The sequence below is a fragment of the Vombatus ursinus genome, unplaced genomic scaffold (assembly GCF_900497805.2).
Source record: "Vombatus ursinus unplaced genomic scaffold, bare-nosed wombat genome assembly UNPS02011014.1, whole genome shotgun sequence".
Taxonomy (NCBI): Eukaryota; Metazoa; Chordata; class Mammalia; order Diprotodontia; family Vombatidae; genus Vombatus; species Vombatus ursinus.
The window spans coordinates 1545980-1561019 of NW_020950792.1; the positions used below are offsets into that span (position 1 = coordinate 1545980).

Below are 15040 nucleotides of genomic sequence, written 5' to 3' on the forward strand. Positions count from 1 at the left end.
TGGTGGTGCCCTGAGCAATAATGGGAAAGTTAGGAAAAGGAAAGGTTTTGGGAGGATAAAGATAATGAGTGCAGTTTTGAACTGCACTAGATATTTTAAGATATCTATGGAATAAGCAGTTCAAGAGATTAATAGGCAGATGGAAATGCAAAACTGAAAGTTAGGAGAAACACTGGGGCTGAATAGATCTGAGAATCATCAGCATAGTGATGATAATTGAACCCATGGGAGTTGATTGGATCACCAAGTAAAATATGTATAATAGAGATAAAAAAAAAAGAGGGTCCAAGACAAAGTCCCATTGGATACTCACAATTAGCAGATATGACCGAGATGAAGATCTAGCAAAGAAGCCTAGGAAGGGATGGACAGCTAGGTAGGAGAGAGGAGGTTCACAAAAGCCTAAAGAGAAAAGACTATCAAGAGGGTGACTGACAGTGTCAGAGGCTCTTTACAAAGAGATCAAGAAGAATGAGGATTGAGAAAAGGCCATTCCACTTGGCAACTAAGCTAACATTGGTAATTCTGGAAGGAGCAGTTTCAATTAAGTGATAACATTGGGAGCCAGACTACATACAATTAAGAAGAGAACGAAAGGAAAGAAAGTGGAGTTAATCTAAATGCTAAGGACACAAAAAGAGGAAAAAGGCAATCCCCTGCTCTTAAGGAGCTTACAATGTCGTGGGGGAGACAACATGCAAACAAATCTAGGCAAAGCAAGTTATATACAGGATAAACAGGAAATAACAGGGAAAAGGCACTGGAATTAAGAGGGGTTGAGGAAGGCTTCCTGTGGGAGGTGGAATTTTAGTTGGGAATTGAAGGAAGCCAGGGAAGAGTTCTGCAGATGGAGAAGAAGAGAAGGAGAGCATTCCAAGTATGGGGGCTGAGGAGCCAAAGAGAATGCCCAGAGCAAGAGATGGAGTGTCTTGTTTGTGGGAACAGCCAGGAGGCCAATGTCACTGGAATGAAAAATATATGGCAGGAAGTAAGGTGTAAAAAGACTGAAAATGTAGAAGGGGGCTAGGTTATGAAGGATTTTGAATGCAGAACAGAGGATTTTGTATTTCATCCTGAAAGTGACAGGAAGCCCCCAGAGTTTATTGAGCTGTTGGGTGACATGGTCAGACCAGTGCTTTAGGAAAAATTCTTTGGTGGCTATGAATGGAGGATGGATTGGAGTAAGGAGGGATTTAAGGCAGGCAAAGTCTGCAGGCACTGAAATAGTCCAGGCATGAGGAAATGAGGACCTGGACCAGAGTGTCAGCAGTGGCCCAGAGGAGAAGGAGGCATATTTGAGAGATGTTACAGAGGGGAAATCGACAGGCCTCAGCAACAGACTGGATATGGGGAAGTGGAGGCACCAATTATAAACAGCTTTCTCAAGGAATTTAGTCACTAAATAGAGATAGCTAGTCAGGATGAATGAATTAAGTAAGGGTTTTTTTAAGACATAGGAATGTTTGTAGGCATCATGGAAGAAGCCAGTAGACAGGGAAAGATTAAAGATAAGTGAAAGGGTAGAGGCAGAATAGACTAGGATCAAATATGCATATAAAGTGGGATTTGTCCTTGAAAGGAAAAGAGCCACCTCTTCATGTGAAATGGGACTAAAGGAAGAAATAATGGATGAAAGACACCTGAGTGATGTGAGATGAAAAAGATAAGGAGAAGAATTCTTAATGAACGGCAAATTTTTTTTCAGTGAAATGGGAGGCAAAGTTCTTGGCTGAGAAGGTAGGGGGAAGGAAAACCATGAGAGACTTGAGAAGGTATGAAAAGCTGCTATAGTGAGTGAGACGGTGAACTGATTAAGGAGAGATTGATAGGACCTGCAGTAGGTCCCATCAACATATTTTTCTTATGTCTTCACATAGAAGCACAAGAAAAGGCGCAATGGCAATGGATGATGGCCAAGGAATGATACAAGGTTGTGGCATGATCAACAATAAGATAAGGAGTCAAGACATTTGGGGATAGAGAATAGTGTAGAATTGAAATGGTTTACCAATGGGTCATAGCAGCTAACAGAGGAATAGGCTGATAGCCTGGGAAAAAACTAAGATGGTAGAGGTATTGGAGGTCACAGAGAGGATAAAAACAGGGTTGGTTAAAAGACAGAGTAGAAGAGAGAATGGGAAAAAATCATGATCAGATAAATGAAATTTCAGAGCTCATGAACATCGAAGCAGAACACTTATGGATAATGGAAAGATCAGGGGTATGATCATCTCTGTGTGTAGTTGAACTGGAGTGGGGAAGTATTTAGAAAATGAGGAAATTAAGGAACTGGAAAGTTTGAATGTCTGAGGGATAGAATAAGTATGCTGAAAACCCCTAATATGAAGGTGGCAGTTGGGAGGAGAGAAAAAAACTGTGATCCAGGCACTGAACTCATAGAGGAAAGGAGAATGTCCTGGGAGTCAGTAAAGTCAGCTACCAGAATCTGATTTAGTGATAAATATATAGAGAATCAGTGATGTGCTGGGGCCAGAGAGGTGATTGTTAAATTTTCAGTGTGAGCATAACTTTGGAAATAAGAAAACAATAAATGAGGGCTTGATTTATTGTTTTGTTCACTGACTAGACTTCAGTTAATAATGCAGATTAAACTTAAAAGTGTGTTGTGCATAATTTGTTTTTTCAGAGAGCAGGTTGTTAAATATGTATCAGCACACTTCCGGACAGAAAGAACCTCAAAACACAGAGAGGTTACTAAGCGATTGTTACACATTGGCAACTGGGAACAAGTGGGTTGGGAGTATGAGTGAAAGTGCAACCGATGGTGTTATCATCCAGAGGGAACCAGGTCTCAATAATTGCAACTTAGAAGGGGTGAAAAAGGAAAAGGCTCAAGATTAAAATAAGTTTTTTACCCATGGAACAGGTATTCCAGAGGGCACAGTGGAAGGGGTGGGCATATATGAAGTAGTATGTAGGGGGATCAAGTTGAGAGAGATGGGGAACAGAGTTTGTACACTGACAACTGAAGTTTAGAATCACTGGAATGGGAAGGTTAAGAGGAGGGAGGAGTACACTAACCATTGCAAAATTAGTTCAGGCATATTATCAGTGAATAGAAAGAAGTACACTAGAGAGGAGAAAATTGATTACTATTGAGTGCCCTTGCTCCACCCCTGTGATAGGTGGTGACATAGAATCCTGTGAGGTCCAGGAAGCCTACCTCTCAATAGGCAGGAGCAAGCAAGGGTTCAGCCATAAGGAGTCAAGACACAAGACAAGACCTGGCAATTTGAGTTGGGTCAGGTCTGGGAAAAGCCTACAGACCAGTGGAGCCCTGGGATAAAGACAGAGAACAGAGGCCTCAGATCTGGATCCAGACACTGACTGGATCAGAGTTAAGCATTGCTCCCTAGAAAAACCTCAGAGATAAAAAGAGTCCAGATTTTATTCAAACACTATATATATAATATGTGTACACCTATAAAGAGGGAGATTATTTATAAACACTAACTTAGCTATAGATATTCCAAAATTGAGATCACTGTACACAATCAAATAAATCAACACAGTATAGGAAGACTTTAATTACATCCATTTTGATATTCACATTGTAAATAAAAACAGCAAAAAGAGTACACTTTAGTTCTAAAAACAGTCCTCACAAGATTTAACAGAGATTCATAAAGCCTCATACTTTTGTTCTAAAAATGACTTCACAAGATGATGGAGATGTAATTGAATAGCAGTTTGTCTGAAGAAGATGGGAGGTGAGGATGGGGGAAGATTAGCAAGGGAAGAGTATTGGATCGAAAACTCAACATTTGTTAACAGGGCAAGAGGGTAGCAACCAAAAAGAAGCTAACCTGATGCTGAGCTACCCTACAAAATGCACTGCTTCTAAGAATAAAAATATGATCATCCCACTGTATTCTGTCCTGGTCAAAACATATCTCAAGTATGATATGCAGTTCCAAGTCCTGGGGATTAAGGAGGTACCGAGAAAATAAAAAACATTTAGAGGAGGGCAACCAGGATATTAAATTGCCTCAAATTCATGCCATATGACTATTATTGTTATAGTTGAAGGAACTGGCAACGTTTAACCTGGAAAAGACAAGACTAAAGGAGACATGAAAGCTATCAACCCTTTGAAGGGCTGTCACCAGAAAGAGAGATTAGGCCCTAAGTACCACTGGGCAAAACTAAAAGCAACAGGTAGTAATGGGAAGTAATGGGTAAAGACTCTGGGTGTGGTGACACAGGACAGTAATTCCTGCTGATCCAGGAGGCTAAGGCTTTCAGATCTCTTGAGCTCAATTCTAAGCTGCAGTGGGCTAGGTACAACAGGTATCTGAACTAAGTTTGACATTAATATGGCGAGACACTGAGAAGGGCGCCACCAGGATACTTAAGTATGCGCAAACTGGTACAAGTCAGAAACAGAGCAGGTCAAAGTTCCCATGCAAATAAAAATGGGACCACATTCAAGAATAACTCCTGCACTTTCAGCCTGGGAAAGATAAGGAGACCTAAAATGTAAAGAGGAAAATTTAATCTTGATGTTGGAAAAACTTTCTAACAATTAGAACTCTCAAAAAACAGAATGGGTAACTTCAAGAGATAGTGAATTTCCCTCACAGAGGTATTCAAGCAAAAGTTGGATGACCACTTGCCAAGTATGCTGTAAAAGAAATTCTGATTGGAGTTATGGACCAAACTAGATGGCTAATGAGATCCTTCCATCTCAGAAATTCTGTGGTTCTGAGATAATACCACAGTTTTTAACAAAACCAAGAACACAAACTATCAAGCAGAAGATTTTTGACTGAGGCCCACAAACTTTTTTCTTTTCATTTGATAACTGTATTTGAATATAATTGGTTTCCTTGGTAATCCTATGTTTTTTATTTTATGCATTTAAAAACACTATTTTGAGGTATCCACAGACTTCAGACTGCCTGGAGTCTGTGACACCAAAAATTATTTAAGAACTCTTCTACTAGAGAAGGGGCAGCCAGTAGATAAGAGTGCTGGCCTGGAGTCAGGACAATTTATCTTCCTGAGTTCAAATCTGGTCTGATACTTAATAGCTGCGTGACCCTGAACAAATGACTTAACTCTGTCTGCCTCAGTTTCTTCACCTATAAAATGAACTAGAGTAAAAAAATGGCAAACCACTCCAGTATCTTTGTCAAGAAAATCCCAAATAGGGTTACAAAGAGTTGGACACAACTGAAACAACTGAACAAAAGCAACTACTAGAGGAAAATCTTCATACTGAAGAAATACTGGTAAAATCAATTGGCAGTTTGGCAGAAAAAGATTTAGACTAGCATTTAGACCATATATTAAAAAATAAATATATATATGTAATTTGATGTAATGCATAATATATATATTTTATATACATATATATACACACACCATACATAAGACATAATATAGTATGTATGCATTTGTCACAAATAGGTCCAAAAAAATATGCAACCTAAAGGTAAAAATATCGAAAAAGGTGCCTATTTTTAAATTCTCTAGTTCGGAGAAAAATTCATAATGAAACAAGGGTTATGATCATCTAACAAGCTTTAAAATCCACTTGTACTATCACTTGGACCACAACTCTCTTTTTCAACAAGAACAAGGATCATAAAAGGTAAAATAGACTACTTCAATTATATAAAATTAAAAAGCTTTTGTATCAACAAAATAAATTCAAGTAGAATAAGGGAAGCTCAAGTCATTGTATCAAGTATGTAAGATAGCCAAGATACATAGTGAACACAAATATATACAGAATTAAAAGTTATTCCCAATAGATGAGTGGTCAAAGGTCCTGAATAGTTTTGAAAGAAATACAAACTATAAACAATCATTCTAAAAATACTCTAGATCACTAATAAGAAACAAAAATTGAAACAACTATCAAACAAATAACTATCAAATTGGAAAAGCTAATAAAAGATAAAAACAGTTAATGTTGGGAGTAGGGATATTATGTAAGTACTATTAGTTGAGTGGCGAATTGGTATAATCATTCTAGAAAACAATTTGAACTTACTAAAAAAAAGACTAAACTGTTCATACTCTTTGATCCAGTGATCCCACCATTAGACGCACATATACCCAAATGAGGTCAAAAACAGTAAAAAGGGTCTTATACATGTCAAAATATTTGAGGTAGTACTTCTGGCACTTAAAACAACTGGTGACTGGCTGAATTGTGGGATATGAATGTAATGAAGTACCATGGCACTGTAAGTCCACATATAAGACATATTAGCAGAGACATAAGGTAGAATAGCTTACTCCAGTCTGACTATACTACAGAATTGGTGGAAGCGAGCAATATGATCAGAGTTGGTAAAAGATGGGAGATGGGAAAATTATGACAATCATCAGATGAAAGTATGAAAATTAATTTGTGTATACTTTCCCTCATCTACTGCTAGAAAGACCTTAATAACTTAAGTACATGCCATAACTTTCTAAAACAAAGATTGCAGGGTATCTTTTCTTCCTAAGACTTATTTATTCTCATCTTTTTCTAACCCCTCAGGCTAAAACTAAGTCTGAAATTCTAGTATAACCAGAGTCAGGAAAGATGTTCAAATTCCTAGCGAGCATTATGGTCAGATTCTCACCCCAGATACTCAAACTAAGTCCTCAAATGAAATTTTCTTTTCTGACTTCTCGGGTTAAATTAATTGCCTATTTTGCTCCCTGAAAACAAAACTCAGATATTGCTTGTCTGAAATTTTATTTTATTGAATGTTTCTTCTTGCTTTAAATGAGATAATTATCTAAAGTAGTGTGGCATGACACATAGGGTGCTAAACAAACATAGATTGAAATCCTGCTTCATAGGCATGTCCTTTAAACTTTCAATATCAGCTTCCTCCTCTGTAAAATGGGAATAAGATAACTGTAGGGCCCATAACTCTCACAAGGTTTTTGTAGTTCTCAAATGTGATCTAGTAATTACTGTACACTTTGCAAAATTTAAAACTACAGAAGTCAGTTATCTGGGATTTCTTCCTATGAGTCAAATTGGACTACATAGAAAAGTCCCTTCTGTCAGATAAAACCAAACAATGTAACTTTAAAGTCATTTAGTGTTTTCCAGTTATGTCTGACAATTCACGACCCTTTTTCAGATTTTCTTGGTAAAGATACGGGATTGATTTGACATTTCTTTCTCCAAATCATTCTACAGATGAAGAAACTGAGGCAAACAGGGTTAAGTGACTTGCCCAGGGTCACATAGCTAGTAAGTTCCTGAGGCCAAATTTGAACTCAGGTCTTCCTGACTCCAGGCCTAGTACTCTATCCACTGTGCCACCCAGATGCCCCATTCCAAAGTAGGAGCTTCTTGTAAACTGAAGGCCATGAACTTTTTTAAAAAATATTTTGATAACTGTATTTCAGTATAATTGGTTTCCTTTGTAATACTGTAATCAATATATAAATTTAACAGACTTTATGCATTTAAAGTTTGCCTATTTTATGCATTTAAAAATATTCTCACTCTACTTTGCATCTGCTATTCTGCATGGCTTCAACTCCATAGAACAAGATGTGCCCTGGTGTTCCATGGCCCACTCCCCTTCTGCCTCCTTTTACGTCCTATATCTCCCCATTAGATTGTAAGCTGCTTGAGGCTACTTTAAAGACAGTATAGCAAGATAAAACACCTGTTCTGAATACAGTATAACAGTCCATAACAAAGGTCCTATCTAACAAACCTAATTCTGCAACAACTAACTAGTTCTTAATGTTACATTTAAGCCTTATTTGAAGCCACAAATGTTCATGATTAACCTTAAAAATGTAGGAAGACTAAAGGTCCTCCTTTTCCTAAATATAAAAATTCCTATTTTAAAAAACAGAAACCCTCAATAATAATAGCAACCCCTTCCTCTACACAGCTTCTACCAAGGGTCGATAAAATGCACAGAAAGGGTGAGAAGTGTAATGGTTAGGACTCTTTTATTACAGTTAGAGAATAAAAAAAGGTCTTTGAGAGAGAAAGCAGAAAAGTTTAAGAGGAATCTGAAGGAAGAAGCTTAGATGCCTAGGGGAATAAAGTCATGATGTGGTCAGTATCAAAACCAGGGCTTAGGATAGGGAAGGATGGACCAGACTAGGATCATGTCAGAACATGGCAGCAAGGTCACAAACAGGCACTAAGTTATATGAGTACCAACCAGAATCCAAAGTATAGAAATTGGTCCACAGCAAGGGTTTCTTAATTTTTTTTTTTTGGTCACAGAATGCTTTGGCAGTCTGATAAGGTCTACAGATTCACAGAATAATGTTTTTAAATGCATTAAATGAAATACATAGGGTTACAAAGGAAACCAATAATATTAAAATACAATTTTATGTGGGTGTATATCACTCTCACTTCTTGACAGAATGGCAATGGATTATGGGTACAAATGAGATATACATTTTCAGAGATGCAGACATATTGATTATTTTCATTAATGGTACTTGTTACAAGAGAGGGTTCTACTGGGAAAGCTGAAAAGTGATTGTTTTTTAAATACCAATTTTTTTTCTATTGGTTTTGAAATTGTACTCTTAAATCAAGCACCATATTGACAAGAAGATTATGTAACAAAAATTAATGTTTAAATTATTTGCTTGAAACTTAAAATCCAGAGATGGAGCCAAGATGGCAGAGAAAAGACAAGTACTTGCCTGGACTCTTCCAAATTCACTTCCAAGCAACTTTACCCAACGCCTCAAAACAAATTCTGGAGTAGCGGAACCCACAAAAGGAAGAGGTGAAAATTTTCCAGCCCAAGACAATTCTGATAGTCAGTAGGAAAAGTCTGTCACACCGAGGTGAGACTGGAAGTCAGTGCAATGCAGGCCCCCAGCAAACCAGCAGCAAGCTTTGGAGGTAAATGAATCAGTGGCAGTGGCTTTCCATAGAAAGTAAAGGGGCTGGACAACTGGATAGAAGGAGATTATACGACTCCCTTTGCTGGCACTGGATGCAGGACTCTGTTGCATTGCCCATACAGGGCACAGTCCCAAGGCAATGAAGAGCACCAGCACACCAGAGTTTTTGGTTTTCTAGTGGAAGAGCAGGGACCCTGGTCACAGTTCCAGGGCAGAAAGAGTGCTTACAGTTGCTCACAGACTAGAACACAGGCCAGGAGAGCAGTAAAAACACCTCTCCTTAGATCATGCCACCTTAGAAGAATTGAAAAACTTACAGAACCTCAGAATTAGCTCTGAAAACAGTCGCACAAAAAAAAACTGAAGTTTGGGACTGTTCCTTTCACCCAGAGAGCAGAGCCCAATTTTAACATCTAGTTAAAAGTCAAAAAAATAGGCTAGGAAAATGAGCAAACAACAGAAAAAGAACAAGACCACAGAAAGTTACCATGGTGACAGGGAAGATCAAAACACAAACTCAGAAGACGACCACAAAGTCAAAACTGCTACATTCAAAGATTCAAAGAAAAAAATGTGAATTGATCTCCAGACTAAAAAGAATTCCTGGAAGATTGTAAAAAAGATTTTCAAAATCAAAGAGAGGTAGAGCAAAAACTGGGAAAAGAAATGAGAGTGATGCAAGAAAAAAGTGAACTGCTTAGTAAAGGAGGCACACAAAAAAAAGAAAGAAAAAAACAACTTAAGAATACAAAATAGGCCAAATGGTAAAAGAGACACAAAAATCCAATGATGAGAAGAATATCTTGAAAAGCAGAACTGGCCACATGGAAAAAGATACACAAAAATTCACTGAAGAAAAGAAAAGTAGAATTGACCAAATGGAAAAGAAGGTACAAAAGCTCATTGAAGAAAATAATTCCTTTAAAAATTAGAACTGTGCAAGTGGAAGCCAATGACTCCATGAGACATTGAGAAACAAAAATAAAATCAAAAGAATGAAAAAAAAAAAAAGAAAATGCAAAATATCTCATTGGAAAAACAACTGACCTGGAAAACAGATTGAGGAAAGATCATTTAAGAATTGGTGGACTACCTGAAAGTTATCATTAAAAAAAAAAAAAACTAGATATCATCTTTCAAGAAATTATTAGGGGCAGCTAGGTGGCACAGTGGATAAAGTACTGGCCCTGGAGTCAGAAGGACCTGAGTTCAAATTTGGTCTCAGAGCAGACACTTGATACTTACTAGATGTGTGACCCTGGGCAAGTCACTTAATCCCAATAGCCTCACCAAAAAACAAACAAACAAACAAGAAATTATCAAGAAAAACTGCTATAATATTCTAGAACCAGTGGGTAAAATAAAAATTGGAAGAATTTGCCAATCACCTCCTGAAAGAGATCCCAAAGCTCCTGCGTGAAGGAGAAAATATTGCAAGCAGCCAAAAAGAAACAATGCAAACATCATGGAGCCACAGTCAGGATAACACAAGACTTAGTAGCTGCAACATTAAAGGATGGAAGGGCTTGGAATATGATATTCTGGAGGGCAAAAGAGCTAGGTTTACAACCAACAATCATATACTCAGCAAAAGTAAGTATAATCCTTCAGGGGAAAAAAACATGTTCAAATGAAATAGAGGTCTTTCCTGCACTCCTGACCAAAAGACCAGAGCTGAATAGAAAAGCTGACTTTCAAATACAAGACTTGAGAAGCATTAAAAGGATAAACAGGAAAGAAAAATCATAAGGGATTCAATAAGGTTAAACTGTTTATATTCCTACATGGGAAGATAATACTTGTAATTCCTAAGAACTTTCTCATTATTAGGGCAGTAAGAAAAAGAGTATTCACAGACAGAGGGCATAAGTGAGAGTTGAACATGATGGGATGATGTCTAAAAAAATATTGATTGGGGTGAGAAAGAGGAATGCACTGGAAGAAGAGAAAAGAGAGAAACAGAATGGGGTAAATTATAAAAAAGGTACAAAGGAGCTTTTGCAGTCGGGGGAAGGGGTAGTGCTTGAACCTTACTCTGGCTCAAAGAAGGAATAACATACACACTGAGTTGGGTGTGTAAATCTAGCTTATCCTACAGGAAAGTAGAAGGGGAAATGGGAAAGAGAAGGCAAGGAAGGCTGATAGAATGGAGGACTGGGGGAGATGGTGGTCAGAAGCAAAACACTTCTGAGGATGGACAGGGTGGAAGAAGAGTGAGAGAGTAGGGTAAGGGGAGGGGGAACAGGATGGAGGAAATACATAGGAAGTACATAGCTACCATAACTGTGAAAAAAAATTACAGCAAGTTTCCCTGAAACAGGCCTCATTTCTCAAATATATAGAGAACTGAGTCAAATTTATAAAAAATAGGAGCCATTACCCAATTAATAAATGGCTAAAGGACATGAACAGGTAAAGTAATCAAAGCTATCTATAGTCATATGAAAAAATGCTCTAAATCAATATTGATTAGAGTAATGTACACCGAAACTCTGAGATACCACTCCACAGCAATCAGATTGGCTAATATGACAGAAAAGGAAAATGTCGGAGGGGATGTGGGAAAACTGAGACACTAATGTACTGTTGGTGGAGTTGTGAACTGATTCAACCATTCTGGATAGCAATTTAGAACTATGCCCAAAGGGCTATAGAAGGGTGCATTCCCTTTGACCCAGCAATATCACTACTAAATCTGTATCCCAAAGAGGATACAGGACCCACATGTGCAAAACTATTTATAGCAGTTCTCTTTGTGGTGGCAAAAAATTGGAAATTGAGGGGATGCCCATCCATTGAGGAATGGCTGAACAAGCTGTGGTATAGGAATGTAATGGAAAACTATTGTGCTATAAGAAATGATGAGCAGGCAGATTAGTGAAATAGAGGATTTTCAAGCATTTCTGATGAAAAGACAAGAGCTGAATAGAAAATTTGGCATTCAAACACAAGACTCAAGAGAAGCAAAATAAATAAATAAACATGAAAGAGCAATCATAAAGGTTTCAACAAAATTAAACTGTTTATATTCCTACATGAGAAGATGATACATCTAACTCCTAAGAACTTTATCATTATTAGGGCAGTTAAAATGAGTTTATATAGACAACACAGAAAGGAGTACATTATGTTGGAATGATTTCCAAAAAAAGGAAAGGGTGAGGAAGAGGGATGAACCGAGAAATGGAGAAGGAAGAAGTAGAATGGGGAAATTTTTCTCACATAAAAGGCAGCCAAGAAAGAGCTTTTACAGTAGAAAGGAAAATGGGGTGGGGGTGGGGGTGACAGGCAATGCTTGAATCTCACTCTCATCGGAATTGGTTCAAAGAGGGAAGAAAACAAACACACACACTCAGTTATGTACAGAAATATAACTTAATAGGGAAACAGAAGAAGGGGACAAGATAAAGGACAGGGGGATGATAAAAAAGGGAGGGCAGATTAAGAGAAGCAGTGGTTAGAAGCAAAATAAACTTTCTAGAAGAAGAAGAAAGAAGAAAATTGGATAAAGGGAAAAAAGCAAAAATTGAGCAAATCAAAAAAGAACAACCAGGGAAATCACATTTTGCAAAAAGATACCACAAACCATAAAGTTATAACAAAAAATTTTACAGCAAGTTTCTGTGTAATAAAGACTTGAAGTATATACTGAGTATAGAACTGAGTCAAATTTATGAAAATAAGAACCGTTTTCCAATTGATAAGTGGTCAAAGGATAGAAAAAGGGAGTTTTCAGAAGAAATCAAAGTTATCTACAGTCAAATTCTAAAAAAAATGCTCTAAATCACTACTGATTAAAGAAAGGCAAATTAAAACAACTCTGAATTACCACCTCGAACACATCAGAAATGACAAATGATAGAAGAGAAAGACGGAAGAGTGCTGAACTGGTCCAATCATTCTTTAGAACAATTTAGATTTAGATTTAGGCTATAAAACTGCATACCCTTTGACCCAGCACTACTACTACTAGGTATGTATCCCAAAGGGATCAAAAAAAAAAGAAAAAGACCTAAATGCACAAAAATATTTACAACAGCTCTTTTTTGTAGTAGCAAAGCATTAGAAATCGAAGGGATGTCCATCAGTTGGGGAATGGCTGAACAAGTAGTAAATGATTGTGATGGAATACTCTGTGGGGAATGACAAGGGGGATGGTTTCAGAAAAACATAGCAAGACCTTTATGAACTGATGCAAAATCAAGTGAGAAATGGGAGCTCATTCTGCACAGTAAAAACAATGTTCATAATGATAATGTGAAAGATTTGGCTACTCTGATCAATACAATGATACAAGACAATTCCAAAGGACTCATGATGAAAAAATACATATCCACCTCCGGAGAAAGAACTGATGAACTGAGTGCAAATTAAAATATAATTTTCTCACTTTATTTTTCCTGTTTAAAAAACTATGCTTAATATGGAAATGTTTTGCATGATTTCACATATATAATTGATATATTACTTACCTTCTCAATGGGTAGGTGAGAGAATGGGAGGGAGGGGGAGAATTTGGAACTCAAAATTTAAAAGGAAAAGAAGTTGAATGTAAATATTTTCAGAATTATTTTTTAAAGTAGTCTTGATTAAAAAAAAAAAACTGCCCCTCAATATATATTCCTGATTTTTCCAATGTATAAATCTCTCTAGGAAGGCAATCAACTAACTCAGTTTCCTAGATAGTCTAAAACAATATTTGTTGATAACAATCCTGCTCCTTCCAGTTTAAACTTTGCAATGACTTTAAAGAATAGGTCTTTAAAAGGCTAGCATATAATTTGAAAGCTACCACCAGAGTTTTCAAAAACCTCTAAAAAATTCAAATACAATTAACCAGCTTTACATTAATGCTAGTTCCCCAAATCCTAGCATATCATTGTTTTCATAAGATTTTCCCTGTAAGTATGAACGGAGAAAAAGAAAGCTTATTCCTCAATAGATAGTCCTCCTGGATTTCCTCCTAAGGATATGTCACTCTCAATCAAAATGTTTTGATAGTTATACTGCTAGTTGGAGGTGGACCATTACACTGAAAACTACCATTTACAACGCCACAAAATAATGTCAACAATTGATATTTATATAGTACTTTAAAGTTTCCAGATGGCTTTACAATTCACCTTGCTGATTGATAAAATTTTTGGTAGCAAACTAGTCAAGTACTTGATTTATTTACCACACAGCCTTTCCATTTTCTCTAAAATGTGGTTTGTTCAAGATTCTTCTAAAAAACCCTAAAGCTCTAATTAAGGTGGATTTTTTTTTTATTAATACTGTGCCCCTACTATTTTTTGTAAAGACCCTATTTTTCTGTTCAAGGAGGTACATAGATCTTTGAAGTCAGTTTTGAAAGTCCTTTGCACACGCTTATAAAAATGAGGCGTTGTGTGAGTTTTTTCTAAAAGTTGTTACTTTTCCCTATATAAATTTAAGCTTTCACCAGGAAGTACACATTCGATAAGCTCCAACAGCTTGCTATTCAATGCTACAGCACTCAAGTAGCAAAAAGGTCAAACATCCACACTGACATATACAAAGTTTTAGTGGTTTGGGTTTATAGAATAATACTTTTGTACGTTTTTAAGGCCTCCTTCCCTAGAGGCTTGGTCATAAACGGTATCGTACGTGGTCATCACCTATTTGATAACTATAAAAACAACAATTAAAAAAAAAAGTCCCTCCTTCCTAAGTCTCCCAGATCAAATCACCACCTCATGTTCACCCAAAAGAAATCCGGTTAATGCCTTAACCCAAATGTGGGGAAAAAAAAAATCCATAAACATCACCATCGTGTTTAGAAGTATGAGAACCAAAAGCTAAGGTCCCCAGCCTTCCTAAAGCTCCCTGGCCACCCACTCACCCGGCACAAGGCGACTGCTTTTAAACTTTAGAAAAGTCCACTTCCTCCAGACAACATAGATACCTTGGCAAGTACATAGCCCTTCACTCCGCCGTGAAACCTCATTAAAGGAGGGTCAACCCACCGGGCTCAAGGCTTCCTCACCTACCCATCTCACTATCCCCTCTGCCATGGGGAGGCGGTCACTAAGCGTCCTCCTCCCTCATAGGGAGGGGGCTGCTGGGGGTGCCCCACTCCGTGATGGGAAGGGGGCAGCTAAGATTACTTCGCTACTAGGAGTAAGGTAGAAAGAGAGACGAGAGT

At 37.4% G+C, this 15040-nt stretch overlaps 1 protein-coding gene across 1 annotated transcript in view; it reads right to left on the reverse strand.

Annotated features, from left to right (window-relative positions):
- The window catches only part of DNAJC3 (DnaJ heat shock protein family (Hsp40) member C3), an 83057-nt gene that overhangs the window by 67523 nt on the left and 494 nt on the right, over window positions 1-15040 (reverse strand). The window lies entirely within an intron of this gene.